General features: G+C 39.9%; 1 long non-coding RNA gene across 2 annotated transcripts; it reads right to left on the bottom strand.

Annotated features, from left to right (window-relative positions):
• Window positions 1-7,621: 7,621 nt before the first annotated feature.
• LOC121541097 lies at window positions 7,622-10,887 on the bottom strand. 2 transcript variants are annotated; one of them, XR_005995709.2, is made up of 6 exons: window positions 10,438-10,887; window positions 10,058-10,135; window positions 9,544-9,713; window positions 9,349-9,441; window positions 9,141-9,247; window positions 7,622-8,984 (listed from the first exon to the last, which is right to left on the bottom strand). It is a non-coding gene; the product is annotated as an uncharacterized LOC121541097 (long non-coding RNA). The 2 variants fall into 2 exon arrangements; XR_005995708.2 differs by having other exon boundaries at window positions 10,058-10,879.
• Window positions 10,888-12,666: the final 1,779 nt, after the last annotated feature.

The following is a 12,666-nucleotide window of genomic DNA, read 5'->3' as shown; positions in this document are numbered from 1 at the left end:
TTGCACAATTGGTGGCTGACTAAATACTTTTTTTCCCCACTGTATATGTTTCGCAGCTGTCTATTTACCACCAAAAACCGATGCTGGTACTAAGACTGCGCTCAATGAGCTGTATAGGGCCATAAGCAAAAAAGAAAATGCTCATCCAGAGGCGGCGCTCTTAGTGGCCGGTGATTTCAATGCAGAAAACTGAAATCTGTGTTACCTCTTTTCTACTAGCATGTCACCTGTGCACCTACAGGCGAAGAAACTCTAGAAGCATACAAAGCTCTCCCTCACCTTCCATTTGGCAAATCCGACCATAACTCTATGCTCCTGATTCCGGTTTACAAGCAAAAACTCAAACAGGAAGTACCACTGACGCGCTCAATACGGAAGTGATCCGATGAAGCGGATGCTAAGCTACAGGAGTGTTTTGCTAGCACAGACTGGAATATGTTCCGGGACTCATCCGATGGCATTGAGCAGTGGTGGAAAATATACACAATTGTCAATTGTCAAATAAAGACACCTTAATAGAAAATGACAAGTGAAAGTGAAAGTCACCCAGTAAAATACTACTTGAGTAAAAGTCTAAAAGTATTTCGTTTTAAATATACTTAAGTACCAAAAGTAAATATAATTGCTAATGTACTCAAGTATCAAAAGTACGAATAATTTGAAATTCCTTATATTAAGCAAACCAAATGGCACGATTTTCTTGTTTTTACAGATTTACGGATAGCAAGAGGCACACTCCAACCCTCAGACATAATTTACAAATGAAGCATTTGTGTTTAGTGAGTCCGCCAGATCAGAGGCAGCAGGGAAGACCAGGGATGTTCTCTTGATAAGTGTGTGAATTGGACCATTTCCCTGGCCCGCTAAGCATTTAAAATGTAACAAGTACTTTTGGGTGTCAGGGAAAATGCATTGAGTAAAAAGTATATTATTTTCTTTAGGAATGTAGTAGAGTAAAAGTAAAAGTTGTCAAAAATATAAATAGTAAAGTACAGATACCCCAAAAAACAATTTAAGTAGTACTTTAAAGTTTTTTAAATTAAGTACTTTAAACCACATCAGTTTACCACATCGGTCACCGGCTTCATTAATAAGTGCATCGACGATGTCATCCCCACAGTGATCGAATGTACATATCCCAACCAGGCAACATCCTCACTGAGCTAAAGGCTAGAGCTGCCGCTTTCAAGGAGCGGGACACTAACCAAACGGACGCTTATAAGAAATCCCGCTACGCCTTCCAACTAACCATGAAACAGGCAAAGCGTCAATACAGGACTAAGATCGAATCCTACTACACCGGCTCTGACGCTCGTCGGATATGGCAGGGCTTGCAAACTATCACGGATTACAAAGGGAAACCCAGCAGCGAGCTGCCCAGTGACTTGAGCCTACCAGATTAGCTAAAAGCCTTCTATGCTTGCTTCAAGGCAAGCAACACTGAACCATGCGTGAGAGCACCAGCTGTTCCAGATGACTGTGTGATCACGCTGTCCGTGGCCGATGTGAGTAAGACCTTTAAACAGGTTAACATTCACAAGGCCGCAGTACGGATTACCAGGATGCGTACTCAGAGCATGCGCTGACCAGCTGGCAAGTTTCTTCAGTGACATTTTCAACCTCTCCCTGACCCAGCCTGTAATACCTACATGTTTCAAGCAGACCACCATGGTCCCTGTGCCCAAGAACACCAAGGTAACCTGTCTGAATTACTATCTCCCCATAGCACTCACATCTGTAGCCATGAAATGCTTTAGGCTGGTCATGGCTCACATCAACACCATCATCCCAGACACCCTGAACCCACTCCAATTCGCATACCGCCCCAACAGATACACAGATGCAGCTATCTCTATTGCACTCCACACTGCCACTGCAGGGGTTGGTAATGGGACCTGTTCTCTTTAATATTTATATAAATAATATTGGTCTATCTGTTAAAACTTGTTATATTCATCTGTATGCAGACGACACTGTTCTGTATGCCATTGCCCCAACTGTTGACCAGGCTATGTTAGAGCTGCAATCTGACCAAATATCTGGACATTTCGATTGACTAACACTTAATGTTGAAAAAACATATGGATGAGCTAGTTAAAAACCTAATTTTTTAGAAGTAGATCCCTAAATAGCAGGAAGCAGATTGTACAGTCAACTATCCTGCCAGTTCTTGATTATGGTAACACCATTTACCAGATTGCAGTAGCCATTACTCTTAAACCTTTGAATGCCGTCTACTATAGCGCCATTCGTTTTATCACTTGTGACAGTTTTAATTCTCACTGCATCCTGTATCAAAAGGTTGGCTGGTCCTCATTAAAGCCCTGTAGATAATTTCATGACTCCCTTTTTGTTTACAAAGCCCTACCACACAAGCTTCCAACTTACCTAACTTTGTTGTTAAAGTATTAAAAAAAACATGAGATACCAAACCCGCTCACAGGGTACAGTGCCTTCCAAAAGTATTCATCCCCCTTGGAGTTTTTCCTATTTTGTTGCATTACAACCTGTAATTTAAATTGATTTTTATTTCGATTTCATGTAATGGACATACACAAAATAGTCCAAATTGGTGAAGTGAAATGAAAAAAATAACTTGTTTCATAAAATTCAAAAAAATAAATAACTGAAAAGTGGTGAGTGCATATGCATTCTTGTATACTTTGTATATATGTATACTTTGCTATGAAAATCCTAAATAAGATCTGGTGCAACCAATTACCTTCAGAAGTCACATAATTAGTTAAATAAAGTCCACCTGTGTGCAATCTAAGTGTCACATGATCTCAGTATATATACACCTGTTCTGAAAGGCCCCAGAGTCTGCAACACAACTAAGCAAGGGGCACCACCAAGCAAGCGGCACCATGAAGACCAAGGAGCTCTCCAAACAGGTCAGGGACAAGGTTGTGGAGAAGTACAGATCAGGGTTGGGTTATAAAAAAAAATCTGAAATTTTGAACATCCCACAGAGCACCATTAAATCCATTATTAAAAAATGGAAAGAATATGGCACCACAACAAACCTGCCAAGAGAGGGCCGCCCACCAAAACTCACGGACCAGGCAAGGAGGGCATTAATCAGAGAGGCAACAAAGAGACCAAAGATAACCCTGAAGGAGCTGCAAAGCTCCACAGCGGAGATTGGAGTATCTGTCCATAGGACCACTTTAAGCCGTACACTCCACAGAGCTGGGCTTTTTTGGAAGAGTGGCCAGAAAAAAGCCATTGCTTAAAGAAAAAAATAAGCAAACACGTTTGGTGTTCGCCAAAAGGCATGTCGGAGACTACCCAAACATATGAAAGAAGGTACTCTGGTCAGATGAGACTAAAATTGAGCTTTTTGACCATCAAGGAAAACGCTATGTCTGGCGCAAACCCAACACCTCTCATCACCCTGAGAACACCATCCCCACAGTGAAGCATGGTGGTGTCAGCATCATGCTGTGGGGATGTTTTTCATCAGCACGGACTGGGAAATTGGTCAGAATTGAAGGAATGATGGATGGTGCTAAATACAGGGAAATTCTTGAGGGAAACCTGTTTCAGTCTTCCAGAGATTTGAGACTGGGACGGAGGTTCCCCTTCCAGCAGGACAATGACTCTAAGCATACTGCTAAATCAACACTCAAATGTTTTAAGGGGAAACATTTAAATGTCTTGGAATGGCCTAGTTAAAGCCCAGACCTCAATCCAATTGAGAATCTGTGGTATGACTTAAATATTGCTGTACACCAGCGGAACCCATCCAACTTGAAGGAGCTGGAGCAGTTTTGCCTTGAAGAATGGGCAAAACTCCCAGTGGCTAGATGTGCCAAGCTTATAGAGACACACCCCAAGAGACTTGCAGCTGTAATTGCTGCAAAAAGTGGCTCTGCAAAGTATTGACTTTGGGGGGGTGAATAGTTATGCACGCTTAAGTTTTCTGTTTTTTTTTCTTATTTCTTGTTTGTTTCACAATAAAAAATATTTTGCATCTTCAAAGTGGTAGGCATGTTGTGTAAATCAAATGATACAACCCCCCCAAAATAAATTTTAATTCCAGGTTGCAAGGCAACAAAATAGGAAAAATGCCAAGGGGGGTGAATACTTTCGCAAGCCACTGTGTGTTAACTCTTGAGGTTCCTCGGGTCTCCACCGAATTAAGTAAATCCACTTTTAGTTTTAATGCACCTCATTGCTGGAACCAACTGCAAAATACACTACGAATGGACACTCTGATGCCACTTGGGCAATTTAAACTATTGATTTGGGGAACTATTTGCTGAGGAATGTGGCTATTTTTCTTGATTGTTTGTTGAGCTGTATTTTATTTTGTTTTTGTACTATCTGATTTTGATTACATTTTGTCTATGAATTGTATGTGCAGGGCTCCCTTGTCAAAGAGACCCTGGTCTCAATGGTGACTCCCTGTTTAAATAAAGGTTAAAAACAATTATAATAATAAAACATTGACTCAGTACTGGTACCCCTTGTATATATCCTCATGGGCTGAGGATCAAAGATGCCGGCTAGGCAAAGGTTTGAACACCCCCTTTCCTGGGGGCCAGTTTTATGACCGGTCGTAAATTCCTTGCAGAAACGTTATTTTCCGTGCCATGCAGTATTGGGAGATGGAATTTCCCTGTGAGACAAAGGAAGTCTTCCCGCCAAGACTCCAACATCCAAAAGTGGATAATGAAACAATATTCCTACTTAAAAGAATGTGGGAAATGGTTGGTGGCGACTTAAAGAACAATCATGTCAAATTCGTTACTATGTTGTGATGTCATGAAAGACGGTGGAACTACATAACTGTATCTCTGTGGGTGTATACTTCCCAGTTATGAGGTTTGCATCTAATTGTTGTAGAAAACGAATGATTAAGTATAATAATACTTCTGTGAAGATAACAATGTGATTTTAGCATTCTAGATGAGATTATTGTTTTCCATATTGATTTGTTCTCAGTCAGTGGCCACGCCCAGATGAGCACAAACATGATGGAACGCCCCTTTTACCCCGAGTGCATAAAAAGCCTTGAAAAACAAATTAACATTACACCATCGTGAGCTAAACGTTGCAAATGGTTGAATTTCTACAAGACCAGCAGACGTGAAGCGTGAGCTAAACATTACAAAATGGTTAGACCAGAAAGACCAGAAAACGTGAGACGTTAGTCCACACGTTTGAAATGGAGAAACTCTGAAACTCTCAATGCACTAGACCTTATCGTTTCAGTCTGCAGCTGGCATGTATAGTCGTCTAGAGAACTTTCACTAAAGACACGAGTTGGGAAGGATAATCCCTCTCAGACAACCTCTGGTACATCTGAGGTATTCATTATAACCACAACCACAACCAGAAACTCTACCAAGGACATTGGGATCTCTGGTGGGCAAACCAGAGTCCTACATCATCAACCCAACTATCGAGTACAGCTACACTAAATACATGTTGCATTTCTAATCCGAATTAGCGTTTAGTGGGGGTTTAAGCATTTGTATTTCCATGAGCGTAGTTTCCAAAGTAACCACGATAGTTTGAATCTCTGTCTCTCCCTTCCACTCTGACCCTCCTTATACCAAAGCATTCATGCTATTGTTAGTCCAGTCCACTAGGGACCTGTTTTCATTGTATTATGTTAGTAATCAATAACCTGTGTGTGTGTTTGTATTGTGTTATTATTTAGTTAGTTAGTAAATAAATAATGAAGCCAATATGTGTATTGCTGATTCATCAATAAGGTTAGGGTTCTTGCAGGTTCAAGGATTTTGCGATGATCAGCATGAGACTGATGAGGTAATTTGTGACTGTTATCGATATATAGTTGAAGTCGGAAGTTTACATACACTTTAGCCAAATACATTTAAACTCAGTTTTTCACAATTCCTGACATTTATTCCTATTAAAAATTCCATGTCTTAGGTCAGTTAGGATCACCACTTTATTTTAAGAATGTGAAATGTCAGAATAATTGTAGAGCGAATGATTTATTTCAGCTTTTATTTCTTTCATCACATTCCCAGTGGGTCAGAAGTTTACATACACTCAATTAGTATTTGGTAGCATTTTCTTTAAATTGTTTAACTTGGGTCAAACGTTTTGGGAAGCCTTCCACAAGCTTCCCACAACAGGTTGGGTAAATTTTGGCCCATTCCTCCTGACAGAGCTGGTGTAACTGAGTCAGGTTTGTAGGCCTCCTTGCTCGCACACGCTTTTTCAGTTCTGTGCACACATTTTCTATAGGATTGAGGTCAGGGCTTTGTGATGGCCACTCCAATACCTTGACTTTGTTGTCCTTAAGCCATTTTGCCACAACTTTGGAAGTATGCTTGGGGTCATTGTCCATTTGGAAGACCCATTTGCGACTAATATATCCACATCATTTTCCTTCCTCATGATGCCATCTATTTTGTGAAGTGCACCAGTTCCTCCTGCAGCAAAGCACCCCCACATCATGATGCTGCCACCCCCATGCTTCACGGTTGGGATTGTGTTCTTCGGCTTGCAAGCAGCCCCCTTTTTCCTCCAAACATAACGATGGTCATTATGGCCAAACAGTTCTATTTTTTTTCATCAGACCAGAGGAAATTTCTCCAAAAAGTAAGATCTTTGTCCCCATGTGCAGTTGCAAATCGTAGTCTGGCTTTTTTATGGCAGTTTTGGAGCAGTGGCTTCTTCCTTGCTGAGCGGCCTTTCAGGTTATGTCGATATAGGACTCGTTTTACTGTAGATACTTTTGAACCTGTTTCCTCCAGCATCTTCATAAGGTCCTTTCCTGTTGTTCTGGGATTGATTTGCACTTTTCGCCCCAAAGTACGTTCATCTCTAGGAGACAGAACGCGTCTCCTTCCTGAGCGGTATGACGGCTGTGTGGTCCCATGATGTTTGTACTTGCATACTATTGTTTGTACAGATTAACGTGGTACCTTCGGGCGTTTGGAAAATGCTCCCAAGGATGAACCAGACTTGTGGAGGTCTACAATTTTTTTTCTGAGGTCTTGGCTGATTTTGTTTGATTTTCCCATGATGTCAAGCAGAGGCTCTGAGTTTGAAGGTAGGCCTTGAAATACATCCATAGGTACACCTCCAATTGACTCAAATGATGTCAATTAGCCTATCAGAAGCCTCTAAAGCCATGACATCATTTTCTGGAATTGTCCAAGCTGTTTAAAGGCACAGTCAATTTAGTGTATGTAAACTTCTGATCCACTGGAATTGTGATAGAGTGAATTATAAGTGAAATAATCTGTCTATAAACAATTGTTGGAAAAATTACTTGTGTCATGCACGAAGTAGATGTCCCAACCTACTTGCGAAAAATATATTTTGTTAACAACCTAAGTGTATGTAAACTTCCGACTTCAACTGTATATACTGAGATCATGTGACACTTAGATTGCACACAGGTGGACTTTATTTAACTAATTATGTGACTTATGAAGGTAATCTTATTTAGGGGCTTCATAGCAAAGGGGGTGAATACATATACACGCACCACTTTTCCGTTATTTTATTTTTTTCATTTCACTTCACCAATTTGGACTATTTTGTGTGTATGTCCATTAGATGAAATCCAAATAAAAACCAATTTAAATTACAGGTTGTAATGCAACAAAATAGGAAAAACACCAAGGGGGGATGAATACTTTTGCAAGGCACTGTATGTCTAGTTTGCAATATGACCGATTCTCATTGGTTCTCCATAGGGCATGACTGCTCTTCATTGGGCGTCTTTCCACAACCACCCTCAGCATGTGCAGGTTCTCCTGCAGAAAGGGGCAGATCCCACACTGGTGGACAAGACAGCCCTCCATTGGGCGGTGCAGGTAGGAGGTCACTTACTGTTCCCTCTGTGGGATTTGAACAAGGCCTTTAAAGGCCAGTTTCCCAGACACAGATTAAACTTGACAATCATTTTTATAATAATAATAATAATAATTTATGGATATTCTTATTTGATCATGCTTTTTACTCAATCAAGCAGTTAAACTATACATTTTGACAATAGCAGCAAGTTAATAATACATTTTGGACAGTCCAACTCCTTTAGTTTAGAGGTCTTCTAGCATGATAAAAGGTTCAAATTGATTTATACTTGTGTAAATGGAGCAATTCCAATCAACTGTGTCATGTTCATTGGGCTCCAGTGAAAAATACTGACTGAAACATAGGGACTACCTGGACTTGTCCAATAATAATTGGCCTTTGACCAAAAAAAAAGAGGCCCTAGAGGCTGTTTTAAAGATAATTTCCTGCAATTCAACACAGTTTGCCATGGGGCAGAGAGAAAACTGTACCGTTTTAAAGCTAATTTCAGGCAGTTCTACACATTTTGCCATGGTTTATGCTATCTGGGTAACTCAAACATAACAAATTCAATGGGGGCCATTAGTACACCCTTGTGGTTGAATATATGTATATATTGTAGGTCCCAGGATACAACAATTAATAATGTTGATCTAACAAATATCAAAGGACACCTTACAATTTACAACAATGAACACCTTGTGAAACAGCTGTGAAAACCAACCTGGCAATATTTAGGATTTAAATATATAAAACAGATTTCTTGGTACAGTTGTCATTAATTTATTTTCAAATATTTTATTGTACACTCACATGGCAATCAGACTGAAGTACTGATTTCTGGTGTGTGGAATAGGGAGGAGGTAGGTGCTTTGTGGGTGGGAGGTTCTGCTTGTCGCTTGTTCTCAACAGGCAGCCAGTCTCGGAAGTGGGACTTGAAGAGGGAGACTGCAAAGTCCAGGCACTGCTGCTCTCTATGTTCTGAGTGTTTGCAGTGCTAGTGTTTTTAGTTCATTTGCGTTTCTCACTTTATGTGCCCAGTATTATGATAGAGCAATAACTTTCTTAGCAGATAATGACAACATCACAATAACAGAAGCTGTAGATGATGTAATGAAAAAAGTTAGATGGTGGTTGGTAATAGAGGACATCAGGTGGATCCACATCTGGGTGTTGGGCAGAACCTCTAGGTCCTGGAGAACAGGAGCAGAGTTAAAGGGAACAGGGTAGAAGACAGACATAAACAAGCAAACACACAGGTTACACTTTACTGTGAGAATTTTATGGATTAGTGCCGTGTTATAAATGGTAGATATGTACTTTAACCGTTTTTAAAAGGTATAGCCTACCTCAAGCGGGTCCCCTTCTGACTCAGAGCACAGAGAATTAGACTGATCCAAACTCACTGGCTCTGGTGGCTGGGATACCTCCTGGGAGGCTCGGACAGTCGATTATCCTAAAGTCATTTGGAGAGGTAAATTTAAGAGGTACGTTTTTATAAGCTCAGCATAACTACCATTTCTTGCCTTCTCAAATGTCAACCAATGCTTAACATACTTTGACTCATAGGCTTCAAAGGTTTAAGGCATCTGGGCTTTCAGTGGTCGACTGTCCAACTGGAGAAGATTGTTGGCTTCCACCGAGGTAACCCTAGGAAGACAGAGAAATATCAGTGTTAAGGAAACTAAAACTAGCTTCAGGTTATTTTGTGTACAAATGCTAATAGTTATTATCTGAGATTTTTATATTCACCTTAACATATGATGAGCCCAGCTAGGAGCGAAAGAGCAGCGAGGTTTCCCAGGTCTCGCCTTCCTTTCACCCTTCTTCCAAACCAAGTCATTTGCCCAGATGTCGAAGCACTTGGTCCCTTCTTGATTCTCCTTCCGTTTGTCCTGTGCCTTGTCGATGTTCAGTCTCACCTTGATTGATAATAAATGCAAATATATTACAAATACATGTTGAAATACTCAAGTCTAAGTAAATTTGCACTGCTGTCTTTCTATCTTTCTCTCTCTCCATGTCTCTGTCTCACGAAGACACCTAGTTAAGGCCAATTGGAATTGCCATAATTGCTTACACGTGGTCCATTTGATTGATCAGGGTTAACATATCTAGATACCTCAATATGACAGACATATAACTAAATGTATAGCTAGCAACATGTAGATGACCAACTAGCTAGATGGAAAATGGTTGTTGAAAAATGGTCATACATAGCTAAATCCTTCCAGTTATGTAATAGAAGTTAACTGCTTAACGTTACCCTGAATTGTGAATTTCTCTGCCCCCAACGAATGTTGCGCCTCTTGTTGAGATCAGTGATGCCTTCATAGTACTTCGCCTGGTTGGAAAGATCAAATAAAATCTCCTCGAGGTATGCCATTGAAGTGCAAGTTACATACAAACAGAAAGCTACATTAACAGTTAGGTAGCTAGCTAACGTTAGCTAAATAAAACTGTCTGGCTAGCTAGCTGACTAGGCAGGCTGAGGTAAATAAGTACAGTTGCTAGCAATGCCAATATAAAAACAGCTGACATTTTTTCTTCCTATGTAACAATATTTTCTTATACAAAGACAAATATATGGTAAAGAAAGTGTTCTATTTCCAGTCTTTTCGGTATTCTGAAGCAGCAGGTAGTCACCGTCCTAGGAGAGCGATTCTGAGGTAATAATTTTGCTGGCTGAGCGAGCGCTTATGAGGTGAACTAGAACTGTCTGCGTCCCCAGTCTTTGGCGATCTACGACAAGCAACCATCACAGCAACTGACACTTTGGTTCATTACGTAGACCGGTCATAATTGTGCAAGTTCTAGCAACAGCCCTAGCAACGGAAGCTAGAAACAAATATGTTTTATAACTAACAAGATACACCACAGCATGTCCTTTCCAACGGAAGCAAAGGAATCACAGTGGGCAGACCAAGCAAGGAGGTGGGCAGAGCCAAGCACGAGCTAGCGAGAGCCTATTGGTGCGTTCTAGTACGTATTTGCATATTTCCGTTAGGGAACGACTACTCTGTGAAGTGCGCGTGTGCAACAACTCAATTCGCCATTGCACTCCTTCTAAACAACGCTTTTTTTTTAAACGTTGTTAAATGGTCAAGTCTACAAAACTTAGTTGGAAACAGAAAACTGTATTGAGATCAAATGTTTCATCAATGAGAAATTTAGTAGAATGTCGGCCAAAATCCATCTTCTCCCACTGGCAGCCACTGGGCTTCCTCTCACCACCATATTTGGACGCCAACCGGATGCTTCACATTTATACATCCGGTGAAAGATCTGTCTCATTGTTCATTTGGAGGGGGTGGAGGGGACTTTTTGGTCGGGGGACACTATTTGGCATGACAAGCCCCATGCCATTTTGGGAATTTTTGATTCTCCCTGACTGTCTAGTTTTTATTTAGGTGATTATTAATAAATATATAGCTTCATTATATTTTCTACAGACTTTATATCTGGTTTTAGTCGTTTAACTTTTCACATTGAAAACGTTTTACCATCCCAGTATTTTTTTTTCAATCATATTTTTGGAGAGTGGCCCGCTGCTGCTCAATGAATATAGTGGAAACTGCAATGTCTAATATGAATATAATGTTATTCCATTTCAGCTTCATATTATATTCTATATTTATTTGGTTGATCATTTTATTTCAGTTACCATATGATTTCATTCAGGGTTTGCAATAACCTTCCATATATGAAACCACCAAAGACATGGGTTGAAAGCTTCTACACTACATCAATAATGTTACTAGTATGCAAATCAATCAGACACATTTCAGCAAGGAATTAAACATCAAGGTAGGTATTCAGGTAAGAATCATGTAAGGCTGCGTTTACACAGGCAGCCCAATTCTGAGGTTTTTGACCAATCAGATCAGCTGTGAAAAAGAGCTGCTGTGAAAAGATCTGATGTGATTGATCAAAAGTGAAAAAAATATCAGAATTGGGATGCCTGTGTAAACACAGCGTTTGTATCTAAAAGCTTGCAAGTACATGTACATTACATAACTATGTATTGTAGATAACATCGAGACTCACACATTTGAGCTGCCATGCAGTGATCATGCATTAGTTCTGTTTTTTTGTCATTTGTTTCCCATGTAGGATACCACAGTGCCACCACCTAGTACATATTCTGACATGTGACATCCATAAATAGTCTGCAATGAGGAAGTGTCTGGTGGGACAGATCAGTAGGCCTACACCATATGCTAATGTTTGGTCAGAGTTGTCTTAGTCAGCTTTGTCAATTCACTACATAAACAGGTTTTAGACGGATTGTTACTGTGACTGCAATTATTCATAGCAGTAACCACATTTCCATCCACAGATTTTAAGTAAGTAAAGTCATACCGTCAAAAAATTAATCACGACAGCGGTGATGGAAATAGGACGTTTCGGTACATTTTTATAAATTACGACAGATAATTTCTTTGTTCAACGTGGTGCGATCTTTTTGTGTCCATAAAATAAAGTATGCAAGAAATGGCAGTAAAAATGCTTTTATTAGCAAATATTTATATAATAGCTATCATATCGAAGTAAAATTGGAGTCACGCGATGATATGGTGTGTGGTCCTCCCACTACGACTCAGGAAACTATGCAGTTTATCAGACTACAGATGAAATACACTTTTAATGATGAACTTCACAAGGTGGTGAAAGAACCCGGTGATGAGCTTGATGCTTTCCCAGAGATTTACCTAGAAAGACTATTTGAAAAGTATTCATACCCATTGATTTATTCCACATTTTGTTGTGTTACAGCCTGAATTAAAAACGGATTAAAAAAAATATATATATATATTTATATATATACATTACCAGACAAACGTTTGGACACACCTACTCATTCAAAGGTTTTTC

This window comes from Coregonus clupeaformis, chromosome 27, assembly GCF_020615455.1.
Source record: "Coregonus clupeaformis isolate EN_2021a chromosome 27, ASM2061545v1, whole genome shotgun sequence".
NCBI lineage: Eukaryota > Metazoa > Chordata > Actinopteri > Salmoniformes > Salmonidae > Coregonus > Coregonus clupeaformis.
This window is presented reverse-complemented; position numbering and strand designations above follow the sequence as displayed.